Raw genomic sequence first — 12,605 nt, 5'->3', positions numbered from 1 at the left:
CTAAGGGAAGAAACTGTAGAAAAGAAACTTCCAGAAGGAAAGAAATTTCCTGGAGGAAAGAAACTGCATTACTCATCTTTGTAAACCAAGCTCTGGAGATTCTAACAGCTGTTTAGTGTATTCAGTAACAGACCACACCTAAACTTGCTGGGGGTAGGAGGGAGAGGAACTGATCCTGTGGAGCTGTAGTCTAAACATTTCACATATATTGTCTAATATAATTCTTTCTGCCAATTTAAGAGATTGCTGTCCCCTTTTACGGATGAGAAAACTAAGTCTCAGATACTTAAATTGTCACTGTTTAGTTCCAAAGCCTGTGTTTTTTTCCCCCCATGTTTCTAAGCTAGTTTATGCCTGAAATAGGAACTAACATTTGATTTTATCCCAGGTACAAAGAGAAAGGCCTAGATTTGGACTCAGAAATTCAATAGCCATCATCCTTTTCAGTATCTTTTCTTTTTGCTTCTCCAGAACAACAGAAAGTTCAGCACCTGGCCAGTGAGGAATACTCTAGATATATACCAGTTCATTGATAGTCCCTGAGAACAAATGAACAAACAACATAAACCATCTTGTCTGATTCCTCTGAGAAAACATGAACAAATTTTCTTTAGACTTAAAAAAAAAATGAATAAACTTATTGCAAGTCTTCCCAAATCCCTCACATGCAGTGTTTTATCTACACAACCACTTGTGAGAGCACTTAACTCCTTATGACTGTGTTTAAAAACAATGTGATTATATGATGGTTGTTTCTCTTTGAAACCATTCCTATGAACACGAATTGCGCCTGGCTGTGATGTAAGCCTTACATGTACTAAGTTAATGTTCCAGCATGGCAGTCAAGACTCTTAGTGATCTGCCCTGTGCTTTTTCAGGCTCATCAACCATTACTGTCCACTGCCTTCTCTTACCCTTCACTTTGTTGTTTATTGAAGTGTCCCCCAAAAGCCATGCTTTCTTGGGTCTTCAATGTCTAGAACTTTGAAATTACAGTTTGCTCAGTTTGTCCTCCTTCTGGGTTACCAAACTTTTATCTTTGATAAGAATTCACTTCTATGAAGTCTTTCTGCCCCACCCCCAGGTATTGAATACTCTGATCACTATGCTCCTTTTATGTACCTCCATTAGAGGTCTCTATCTGGTCTTCCCCAGTTAGACTACTAAGCAACTTGGGGACCGGGATGATGCCTTTTCACTTTGGGTTTTTTTTTTTTTTTTGAGACAGAGTGTCGCTTTGTTGCCCAGGCTAGAGTGAGTGCCGTGGCGTCAGCCTAGCTCACAGCAACCTCAAACGCCTGGGCTCAAGCAATCCTCCTGCCTCAGCCTCCCGAGTAGCTGGGACTACAGGCACATGCCACCACGCCTAATTTTTCTATTTTTTGTAGAGATGGGGTCTCGCTCTTGCTCAGGCTGGTCTCCAACCGCTGACCTCAAGCAATCCTCTGGCCTTGGCCTCCCAGAGTGCTAGGATCATAGGTGTGGGCCACTATGCCCCGGCCTCTCCTTTTTTAGAAAAAAATTCTCAGAGACGGGGATCTCACTATGTTACCTGGGCTGGCCTTGAACCCCTGGGTGCAAGCGATCCTCCCACCGTAGCTGGTACTACTACAGGCCTGTGCCACCTCACCTAGCCAAAACCCACTTTTTACACCATTATTGTAACCTTCCCTCTCAGTAGGCTGTCAACTACAGCTAAATACAAAACTAACTGAAATTTCTTTTACCTGTCCTACCTACTCTAGAATAGAAGAAAAGAAAAAGTAAAAGAGAGTCCTTCGACAAGATAATAAAGTCTCCTCGGTCTTTTAAACCTTTACTTTCCAGCTCTCTGAACAAGAAAACAAGCCTAGGTTTTCCACATCACAAGTTTGTGATAAGCAGGCTAAGATCATTCAGTGCAGTGGTAACTACAGAAGCTGGATGGAACATCTCACACATCCCTCAGTCTTTTAAGAGCCCTGGAAAGGCAAGAAACTAATCCAAAAGAGAACTGAAACAAGCTGGGCTTCTCTCTGTTTGGGAAGCCCAGAACTTCTTGTAAGAAATCAGGACTGGCTGCTGATGTTCTTTATGATTATTATCATTATTTAAAATGACTCATTCTGTACCTTTCCTGTGTTTTTGTTTTTTGTTACCTTATCTGAGAATTACTGTGATTCATCCCTGCTGAGGTAGTACCTAGTACTAGGAAGGCACTCATTCAGTCCTGCAACCAGTTGGTGGCTCTGATGGTCTTGAAGGCCCTGGAGGAGGAAAGAAAGGCTGGGGATGGGGGGAAATGAGTTTTTTCTGTGAGGCTTGGGAAACTTGGTCAAGAACACAATTTAGTTATTGTTGGAGCTGAACTCTGGCTCAACTTTCTTGACTACTCCCTCTTCTGAAGAGGGCTACATGAAGCCAACCCTGACTGTAAGCCTAGTTGATGGTCTCTGGAACTGGAAGACCCTTTGCTAAATAAAAGCAACCGTAGTTTGAGGCACAGCGGGGAAGAGGAAGAGAAATTGCTGAGAGACTCAAGTTCCACAACCCATCTGCATTCTTGAAAACCACAGAAAGCAGGCTCAAGGAACTGGGAGGGTCAGAGACTGGCATAGACCCCAAACAGGTCACAACAGAGAGCTTTTCTGAACATTTAAATCTGACCCCTAGGGATTCCAGTTTGGAACAAAAACATAATTAAAACATTTCCCTTCCCCAAATACTCAAACCTCTCAGGCTCCTCAGGGAGCCTAAGCTAGCCACACCCACAAGGCGTGCTGAACGCTAAATGTCAATTTACACTCACCAGTCACCCCCACACACCCAGACCCCTGCAACCCAAGGGTGACTAGGGTCCTGCCTTGTAGCTCAGCATTCAAAAAAAAAAAAAAAAAAAGAAAGGAAAAAACAGTGAAGCAGTTTCCCTTTCTCCTTCCTCTCCTGGGACAAGTAGCCCTGAGTCCCCTCCAGAGTCCAGAGTCGAGGAGAGAGTGACACCACCCCCAGTTTCCCATTCCCAGAAAAGGAGAAAGACAGGTCTGGGGAAAAGGACCTGTCCTCCCTGGGCGTCCAAGGAAGAGGGGAAGAGGAGGGGAAGGGAGGGGGGAAGGGAAGGGGAAGGGAGGGGAGGGGAGGGGAGAAGAGCGGAGCGGGTTCGGCGCTGGCTCTGTTTCCCCCTCCCACGAAACTGGGGCCACCCTGGGGGCGGGCGGAGGGCCGGGCTGGGGGAGGAGGGAGCTGGATTCGTAAACAAACCCGCTTGGGCCACGAGGTGCCCAGAGGAATGGGGTGGGGCTTGCCGGCCTCTCGGCCCAGCCCGGAGCTGGATGACTGGTGTGGACTGGGCTGAGGCCTCTCCACCCCTAGTTTCCGGCCAGGGGTGGGCCATATGGCTCTCCCCAACCGCAAACCCCTCCTTCCTCCTTTGCCCTCCCTCCCCCGAGCCCCAGAAGCCAGCTGAAGTTCGCTGAGGCCGGACACCTGACTTCTCAGCGCCTCTCCCGGAAGTTTTCGCTGCCCCCAGGGAGAAAAACTGGCCGAATGGGTGGTTCATGTGGGGGAAAGGCCCTGGAACGCCATGTTAATTCCTTCTTGGGGTGGCCAGGGCGATGGTGGCGAGAGAGAGAGGTAGGAGAGGACGGGAGAGTCACAGACTTTGTCTCCAGAGGGCTTCCCCGCCCTCTGCCGCAGGTGCCCTGCTTGGAGTGGTCACATTCTCCAGTGATCACGTTCCCCGCTCCTGCCTTCGTCCTGCCGCCCCTCCCCCGCCGCCGGAGGCGATTCGAGATTCTGGACAAAGGTCCCTGGGAGTCTTCCAGGAAGAATTTCTCTTAAATCACTCACAAGACCAATAACTAACACCCGTAGATACTATATTATCCCCTTTTTGAGATTAGGAAATAGAGAACTTGAGAAGTGTGCCCAACTAAAGGCAAGTTAGGAAGGACTCCCGTACTCCCAATTCTGCTTCTCTAGTATTTCCCAAAGCGTGGTGTGCTTACTCTAGTGTAATTTGAACATTTCTGTATGTGTTCTCTTAATGACTTTTAGAAAGAAATTAAATTACTTGTCAGACCTATTATTTAATAGATTGTTAGAATGAAAAAAAATAATAGTGTACTATGGAGCACGGGGAGCCCGATTATGGTAAAAATTATGAGGGTGGAATGTGAATGACTGAAGTCTGGAGAACTACACTGTACCATACTAGTTTCGCCATCTTACATTCAGCTTTTTCTAAGGAAGGGTGAAGAAGAAGGGGAGTTCTTCAGTGAGGGGGCTAGTCTAGATGATCCTCAAAATTCCATCCAGCACTGAGATTCCAAAGTTTAAGATCAAAAAGTATTTTAAGACCAGCACAGTGGCTCACACCTGTAATCCTAGCACTTTGGGAGGCTGAGGCAGGAGAATCACTTGAGCTCAGATGTTCGAGACCAGCCTGAACAAGAAGGAGACCCCGTCTCAACTAAAAATGGAAAAATTAGCAGGTTGTCTGTGGCATGCACTTGTAGTCCTAGCTACTTGTGAGGCTAAGAGGATCACTTGAGCCCAGGAGTTTGAGGTTGCAGTGAGCTATGATGATACCACTGCACTCTAGCCAGGGCGACAGAGCAAGACTGTCTTAAAAACAAAACAAACAGAAAAAAAAAACGTATGTTGAGGCAGGAACTGGAAGCCAGAGAACACGAAAAACTGAGCAAATGAGTTGGGAATTTTCTCTGAGCCATACCACCAGACCCACTACCTGAAAAGGACGGTTCCTTCCACTCTTCACAAAGGGGGAATGAGGCCAGGGTAAACAGGTCTTCGAATGCTCCCACCCCAATCCTGGGAAATTTTGGCTGGTTAGTCTCATTTCTCATTCCTGCAAGGTAGACACAACAGGATTGAAGGGAGGCTCCCCTTTTGCCACCCTACACCACTGCCTATGTAGTATCTTTGTTGCCAGAACTCTCTGCTCAATCCTGCCCAAAGACTGAGCCAGTCCAAGCTGCCCACATCAAGCTCTCTTAAGTGATGCTTCTCTGAATGCCTCTCTCTTCATCTGAATCAGACAACTAGACATTGTGTGCCCCTGATGTGATGCAATAGGAAGAACATTGCATCACCTAATAAATATTCTTTCTAAAACTATTGAACCTGAATCCAGGCAAGTCTTTGGATCTAATACCCAGTTTACAGAAAATATGGGGGCTCAGAGGAACAAGGTAAATGCAAACACAAAGAAGCAAATCAGAAAAATCCAAAAGGTAAGACATTCTACAGGGCAACTGCCTCTTTCTTCAACAAGTCAATGGTATAGAACAAGAGGAGAAAGAACTATTCTGACTTAAAACAGTCAGAGGCAAAACAATCAAGTGCATTGTGATCCTATTTTTTTGTTGTTGTTTTCTTGTTTTGTGTGTGTGTGTGTATATATATATATATATTTTTTTTTTTTTTTTTTTTTTCTTTTTTTGGGAGACAGAGTCTCACTCTGTTGCCTGGGCTAGAGTGCCATAGCATCAGCTTAGCTCACAGCAACTTCAAACTCCTGGGCTTAAGCAATCCTTCTGCCTCAGTCTCCCGAGTAGCTGGGACTACAGGCATGCACCACCATGCCCGGCTAATTTTTTCTGTATATATTTTTAGTTGTCCATATAATTTCTTTCTATTTTTAGTAGAGACGGGGTCTCTCTCTTGCTCAGGCTGGTCTCACTCAAACTCCTGAGCTCAAACAATCCACCCGCCTCGCCTCCCAGAGTGCTAAGCGTGAGCCACAGCGCCTGGCCCGTTTTGTTTTTAGAAATAGGGTCTCACCCTGTGCCTCAGGCTCAGGTGCAGGGTTGTAATCACAGCCCACCACAGCCACAAACTCCTGGGCTCAAGAGATCCTCCTACCTCAGCTTCCTGAGTAGCTGAGATTACAGGTGTGTGCCACCATGCCTAGCTAATTTTTTTATTTTTTGTAGAGATGGGGTTTCCCCATGTTACCCAGTCTGGTCTCCAATGCCTAGGCTTAAGTGATCCTCCCACCTCAGCCTCCCAAAGTGCTGGGTTCACAGGCCTGAGCCACAGATAGGAAAATTTGAATATGGACTGGGTATTAGATTATATTAAGGAATGATTGTTAATTTGGGGGGTATGACAATTGTATAGGATTATATTAAAAATGTTTTTCTTAGCAATACATAATTTTTATCTTTTTTCTTTTTCTCCCACAGCCCCCCAAGTAGCTGGGACTACAAGTGTGCACCACCATGCCTGGCAGATGCATATTGAAATATTTAAGATTTTAATGTTACAATGTCTGTAAATTATCTTAAAATAATTTTAAAAATAATAACTGACATAAATATGGCAAATGTTAATAATTGTTAAGTCCAAGGCCAGGCATCATGGTGCTCACCTGTAGTCCCAGCTACTCGGGAGGGTGAGGCAGGAGGAATGCTTGAGCCCTGGAGTTTGAGGTTGCTGTGACCTAGGATGACACCACTGCACTCTAGCCTGGGTGACAGATCAAGACCCTGTCTCAAAAATAAATAAATAATAATTGTTAAGTCCAGATGATAGGTATTTTAGGTTCATTTTCTTCTCATTTTTGATTTAAATGGTCTTTTAAAAACAAAATGGTTAAAAATTTTAATAAATTTTATTAATAATAATAAAAATCGGCCGGGCGCAGTGGGTCACGCCTATAATCCTAGCACTCTGGGAGGCCGAGGCAGGAGGATCCCTCAAGGTCAGGAGTTTGAGACCAGCCTGAGCAAGAGCAAGACCCCATCTCCACTAAAAAAAAAATATAGAAAGAAATTAGCTGGAGAACTAAAAATATATACAGAAAAAAATTAGCCGGGCATGGTGGCACATGCCTGTAGTCCCAGCTACTCGGGAGGCTGAGGCAGGAGGATTGCTTGAGCCCAGGAGTTTGAGGTTGCTGTGAGCTAGGCTGACGCCACGGCACTCTAGCCCAGGCAACAGAGTGAGGCTCTGTCTCAAAAAAAAATAATAATTATTATAATAAAAATCTCCTCTGGCTCCTTTTCTCCTTTCAATCCTCAGTCTCAGGCCTGTTGCCTCCTTTCCTTTTTGCTGGAGTTCAGCACCTTCTCAGCTGCTCTCTCTTCTTTTCCACTTGCCACATCAGCATGTGTCATAGTGCCAAAGACATGCCACCTCTTGCCCTACATCTCTAGGTTTGGTGGTTTATAGGAGGGGAATAGAAGTCTGAGACTTCTCCCACAGTGCCTGTTTAGAATCAATTTCCGAGTAGTAGTAGAATTTGGGTGAGACCCTTTCCCCCATATTGAAGCCACTCCTGTCCCAGCCAGTCAGCATCTATTACACTGTGTGGCTAACCCAGAGACAGAAAGGACTCAGGGAAATTGAGCAGTCCTCCCTGGGTCAGGCTTCTGACCAAGGCTGAGGAAGGAGGGAGTAGGCTAGAGAATTTCCTATTCTTCCAACCTGTGTGATCGCTTACATTCCCACCATTTCTGCTCTCCCCACCCCCACCTAGACCAAAGCCACTCTCTCTACTGCTGTTCTTTCATTCAGTGTTGAACATGCTCTGTGCCAGACAGACTGCTGGACACTGGGGAAGATGAGATGAATGAGATATGGTCCAGCCTTAGGGAACTCCTAGCTTACTAGGGAGGCAGATTCACACATAGCTAATTATAATATGCTGTCTTTCCTGCAATGAAGGACATACATACACAAGTGATCCCTTTTGTAGGGACCTTCCACCAAGTTTTCTCCCCAACAATCTTCTACTCTCCCTATCAAACTTCCACCATTCCCCATCATAATGTATGTATAGTCATCAAGTCCCATCAATTTTATTCCACAAATATCTCTCAAATCCATCTCTTCTTCTCTCTCTATACCCCTATTCATTGCCTTAGTTACCAGCCCCACCCCTCTCATCCCTCCTTGCATTGCTACTGTATACAGTGGATTTCTTGTCTCCAGGTTGATCCTCTTCAAAATAAGCTCCACATTGTGGCCTCGGGGAATCTTATCTTATTGAAGGTAGACTTCATCATATGGTACAAATGATATCCAATCTTTCCAGGCCCCACCTGTCACCTAGAGGTGTAACTAAAGCTTTAGCCATGCCCACTCAATTACTTCTCTTTCACAAAATAGGCCAACTGGCTTCCTCTGACACTGCACTGATATATACACAGGTGTATACCAGGAGTGTTCCTCTCCCATAGTTCAAGAAGTCACCTTTCACGTCTTAGATCGAGCTTCAGCTCTAGAATCCTTTCCAGAAACATCCCTTTTCTTCTAGAGTTGGCCATGCTATTCCATGTGCCCCCACTGCAACCTCTGCTATCTTCCATTATGCAGCTTTCAACACTTTGTTGCCTTCACTTGTCGGTGCATTTATACACACAGTGAAGTGAACCTGGGTTATGGAGCCACAGGCCAAGGTTCATGTTCAGTCTTATTAACTGTGCAAACTTAAGCAAGTTACTTAACCTCTCTGAGCCTTAGTTGCCTCATCTATAAAAAGAGGATATTATTATTTTCTTAGAAGGGTTGTGGAGAAGTCAAATGAAAATTTGGTTTTTTAGAGATAAGGTCTTGCTCTGTTGCCCAGGTTGGAGTGCAATGGCCTGATCATAGTTCACTGTAACCTCAAACTCTTGGTCACAAGTGATAACCCCACTTCAGCCTCCTGAGTAGCTGTGACTACAGGCACATTGTGTGCCACCACGCCCAGCTGAGTTTCTTATTTTTTCGTAGAGATGGGATCTCACTATATTATCCAGGCTGGTCTCAAACTCCTGGCTTCAAGCGCTTCTCCTGCCTCGGCCTCCAAAAGTGCTGGGACTACTGTGAGCCACTGGCCCAGCCTCAATTGTCTTTTTTTTTTTTTTTTTTTGAGACAGAGTCTCACTCTGTTGCCTGGGCTAGAGTGAGTGCCGTGGCGTCAGCCTAGCTCACAGCAACCTCAAACTCCTGGGCTCAAGCAATCCTCCTGCCTCAGCCTTCTGAGTAGCTGAGACTACAGGCATGTGCCACCATGCCCGGCTAATTTTTTATATATATTTTTAGTTGTCCAGCTAATTTCTTTCTACTTTTTTGGTAGAGACAGGGTCTTGCTCTTGGTCAGGCTGGTCTCGAACTCCTGAGCTCAAATGATCCGCCCACCTCAGCCTCCCAGAGTGCTAGGATTACAGGGAGAGCCACCGCGCTGGCCTCAATTGTCTTCTTGTTTTGGTTTGGTTTGGTTTGGTTTGGTTTTTTTTTTTCTTTTTGTTTTATTTTATTTACTGGCAATGTCTAGACATGGTTTGGTTTTTGAGATTAAAAAAATAAGGCCAGGCCAGGCGAGGTGGCTCACGCCTGTTTAATCCTAGCACTCTGGGAGGCCAAGGTGGGAGGATTGCTCAAGGTCAGGAGTTTGAGACCAGCCTGAGCAAGAGCGAGACCCCGTCTCTACTAAAAATAGAAAGAAATTATATAGACAGCTAAATATATATATAGAAAAAATTAGCCGGGCATGGTGGCGCATGCCTGTCGTCCCAGCTACTCAGGAGGCTGAGGCAGGAGGATCGCTTGAGCCCAGGAGTTTGAGGTTGCTGTGAGCTAGGCTGACGCCACGGCACTCACGCTAGCCTGGGCAACAGAGTGAGACTCTGTCTCAAAAAAAAGAAAATAGAAAAATTAGCTGGACAACTAAAAATATATATATATAAAAAATTAGCCGGGCATGGTGGCACATGCCTGTAGTCCCAGCTACTCGGGAGGCTGAGGCAGAAGGATTGCTTAAGCCCAGGAGTTTGAGGTTGCTGTGAGCTAGGCTGACACCGTGGCACTCTAGCCTGGGGAACAGAGTGAGACTCTGTCTCAAGAAAAAAAAAAAAAAAAATAAGGCTGGGACTATGTGGCTGACACCTATAATCGCAGCACTTTCGGAGGCTGAGGAGGGAGGATCACTTGAGATCAGGAGTTTGAGACCAGCCTGAGCAACATAGGGAGACCCCATCTCTGCAAAAAAGAAAAAAATTAGCTGGGTGTGGTAGTGCACACCTGTAGTCCCAGCTACTCAGGAGGCTGAGGAGTTTGAGGTTGCAATGAGCTATGATGATGCCACTACACTCCAGCAGGGTTGACAGAGTGAGACCCTGTCTCAAAAAAAAAAAAAAATCAATTCTAGTGAGATTTAATTTTTACACAATAAAATGTACCCATTTTAAATATACATTTTGATGAGTTTAGACAAATGTATATACTTGTTTAGACAAATGTATATACCACCACAACAATCAACATACACAATATTGCCCTAAAAAAATTCCTTGTGCCTCCTAGACAATCCCTGCTAACCTCCTCCTCAGCATACACACCTTAATCCCAGGAAGCTACTAACCTGCTGTCACCATAGATTAGATTTGTTTTTTCTAGAGTTTCACAGAAATGGAATTATATGGTATGTACTCTTCTTATACCCCCTCTGGCTTCTGTCATTGAACATAATGGTTTTGAGATTCTTCCATGTTGTTGGGTATATCACTGTCTTGTTACCTATTAATAGTATTATTAATATTATTGTTACTATTAGTAGTAGTATTCCATTGTCTATACACACCACAGTTTATTCATTCATTTGCCTTTTGGTGGACATTTGGGTTGTTTTCAGTTTTTGACTATTATAAATAAAACTGCTATGAATTGCATATAAGTCTTTGTGTGGGTGTGTTTTTATTTCCCTTGGGTAAATACCCAGGAGTGGAATGGCGGGGTCTTAAGGTAAGTATATGTTTAACTTTATGAGAAACTGTCAAACTGTTTTACAAAATTGCTGTACCGTTTTACATTTTAAATATACTTTTTATATATTGGATACTAATCCTTTTTTTAAAAAATGTAAATATTTTCTCCCTGTCAGTTTCCGTTTTTTATTTTATTTTATTTTTGTTAAGAGACCAGGTCTCACTATGTCACCCAGGCTGGAGTTCAGTGGCTATTCACAGGTGTGATCGGTAGCTCACTGCAGACTGGAACTCCTGGCCTCAAGCGATCCTCCCTCCTCAGCCTCAGGGGTAGGTGGGACTACAGGTGCATACCACCATGCCCAGATGTCTTTTAGCTTGTTTTTGGTATCTATGTAACTTACTTCTTTACAGATGAAATCTGTTCATCTTTTCCTTTTGTACCTTGAGATGGGTCTTATTTATCTTCATATCCCCAGCACCTGGGCCTGTGGTGGGTACAAAACAGCACCCCAATGAGTATTTATTGAATGACCCACCAAGAGTGAGGAATTCCACTGCCATCCCCAGGAGTTTGTAAATAGGGACACCTGTGCCCTTGGGATAAAATTTCCCTACCTTAACTTGGCCTATAAGGCTGTGGGTTATTTGATCTTCATCAAGTTTGGCTTCCATCTCCTTACCGTGCACACATACTTTTAGTTCTTCCATCGTGCCATTTTCTTTCCCACACCAGGGTCCTTACAGATGCTACTCTCTGCCTGGAACACTCTGCTCTCCCTCCACCCTCACCTAATTTCCAGTCACTTTTCTGGACTCATTTCAACTGTCACTCCCCAGAGAAGCCATCCTTTCCCAACTCCTGAAACAGCCTTAGCTTCCATATAACCCTGCAATTACTCTTTCAACTTTTATCTTCCCCAAAAGATTTTAAGCTCCACAAAAGAGAAAACTATGCTACTCTCATTTTTCTCTTTATCTTCATTGGCTAGTACTGTGGAGCCTACCTGGCTCATATAGGCACTTGTTAAAGGTTAGATGGATGAATGACTTAAAGATGAGCCAGGACAGAAAGGAATTGAAAACTTCCTTAAGAAGTCTGGACTTTATCTTGGAGGTAAGGGGAACCACTGAAAGATTTGAAGCAGAGGAGTAAGGCACAATCAATCCCACTAGACTGAGATGAACTGTTTAGATAATTTAACAGTAGAAATTGTACACCTTTTTGTGCCCTTCCTTTGGCTCTCTCTTTGTTGCAACAATGGGTCCGGTCATCATCTGTGGCGTATGTATCATGCTCTGTAAATCTACATCTTGCTCTTGCCATATAATCCTATCTTCCTCTCCCCAATAAACCCTATTTTTGTGCTTGCAAAAAAAAAAAAGAAAAGAAAAGAAATTGCACAGTAGGCCAGGCGCGGTGGCTCACACCTGTAATTCTAGCACTTTGGGAGGCCAGCCAAGGCAGCTGGATCGTTTGAGCTCAGGAGTTCAAGACCAGCCTGAGCAAGAGCGAGACCCCATCTCTACTAAAAAAAATGGAAAGAAATTAGCTGGACAACTAAAACTATATAGAAAAAATTAGCCAGGCATGGTGGCGCCTGCCTATAGTCCCAGCTACTCAGGAGGCTGAGGCAGGAGGATTGCTTGAGCCCAGGAGTTTGAGGTTGCTGTGAGCTAGGCTGACGCCACGGCACTCTAGCCCAGGCAACAGAGTGAGACTCCGTCTCAAAAAAAAAAAAAAAAAAAGAAATTGTACAGTAATAGAGTTAATGCAGATGGGGACCTAATCCAGCCTGGAAACACCTGAACTGAATAGGAGATCGTGATTCTTAACCTACCTGAGGTTCTTTTAAAATTTTTTTAATTTAAGTTTTTTCTGAGTTTCTTTTCAAAAACACCCATTCACAGCCC

This window comes from Eulemur rufifrons, chromosome 16, assembly GCF_041146395.1.
Source record: "Eulemur rufifrons isolate Redbay chromosome 16, OSU_ERuf_1, whole genome shotgun sequence".
Taxonomy (NCBI): domain Eukaryota; kingdom Metazoa; phylum Chordata; class Mammalia; order Primates; family Lemuridae; genus Eulemur; species Eulemur rufifrons.
Note: the sequence above shows the minus strand (reverse complement) of the source record.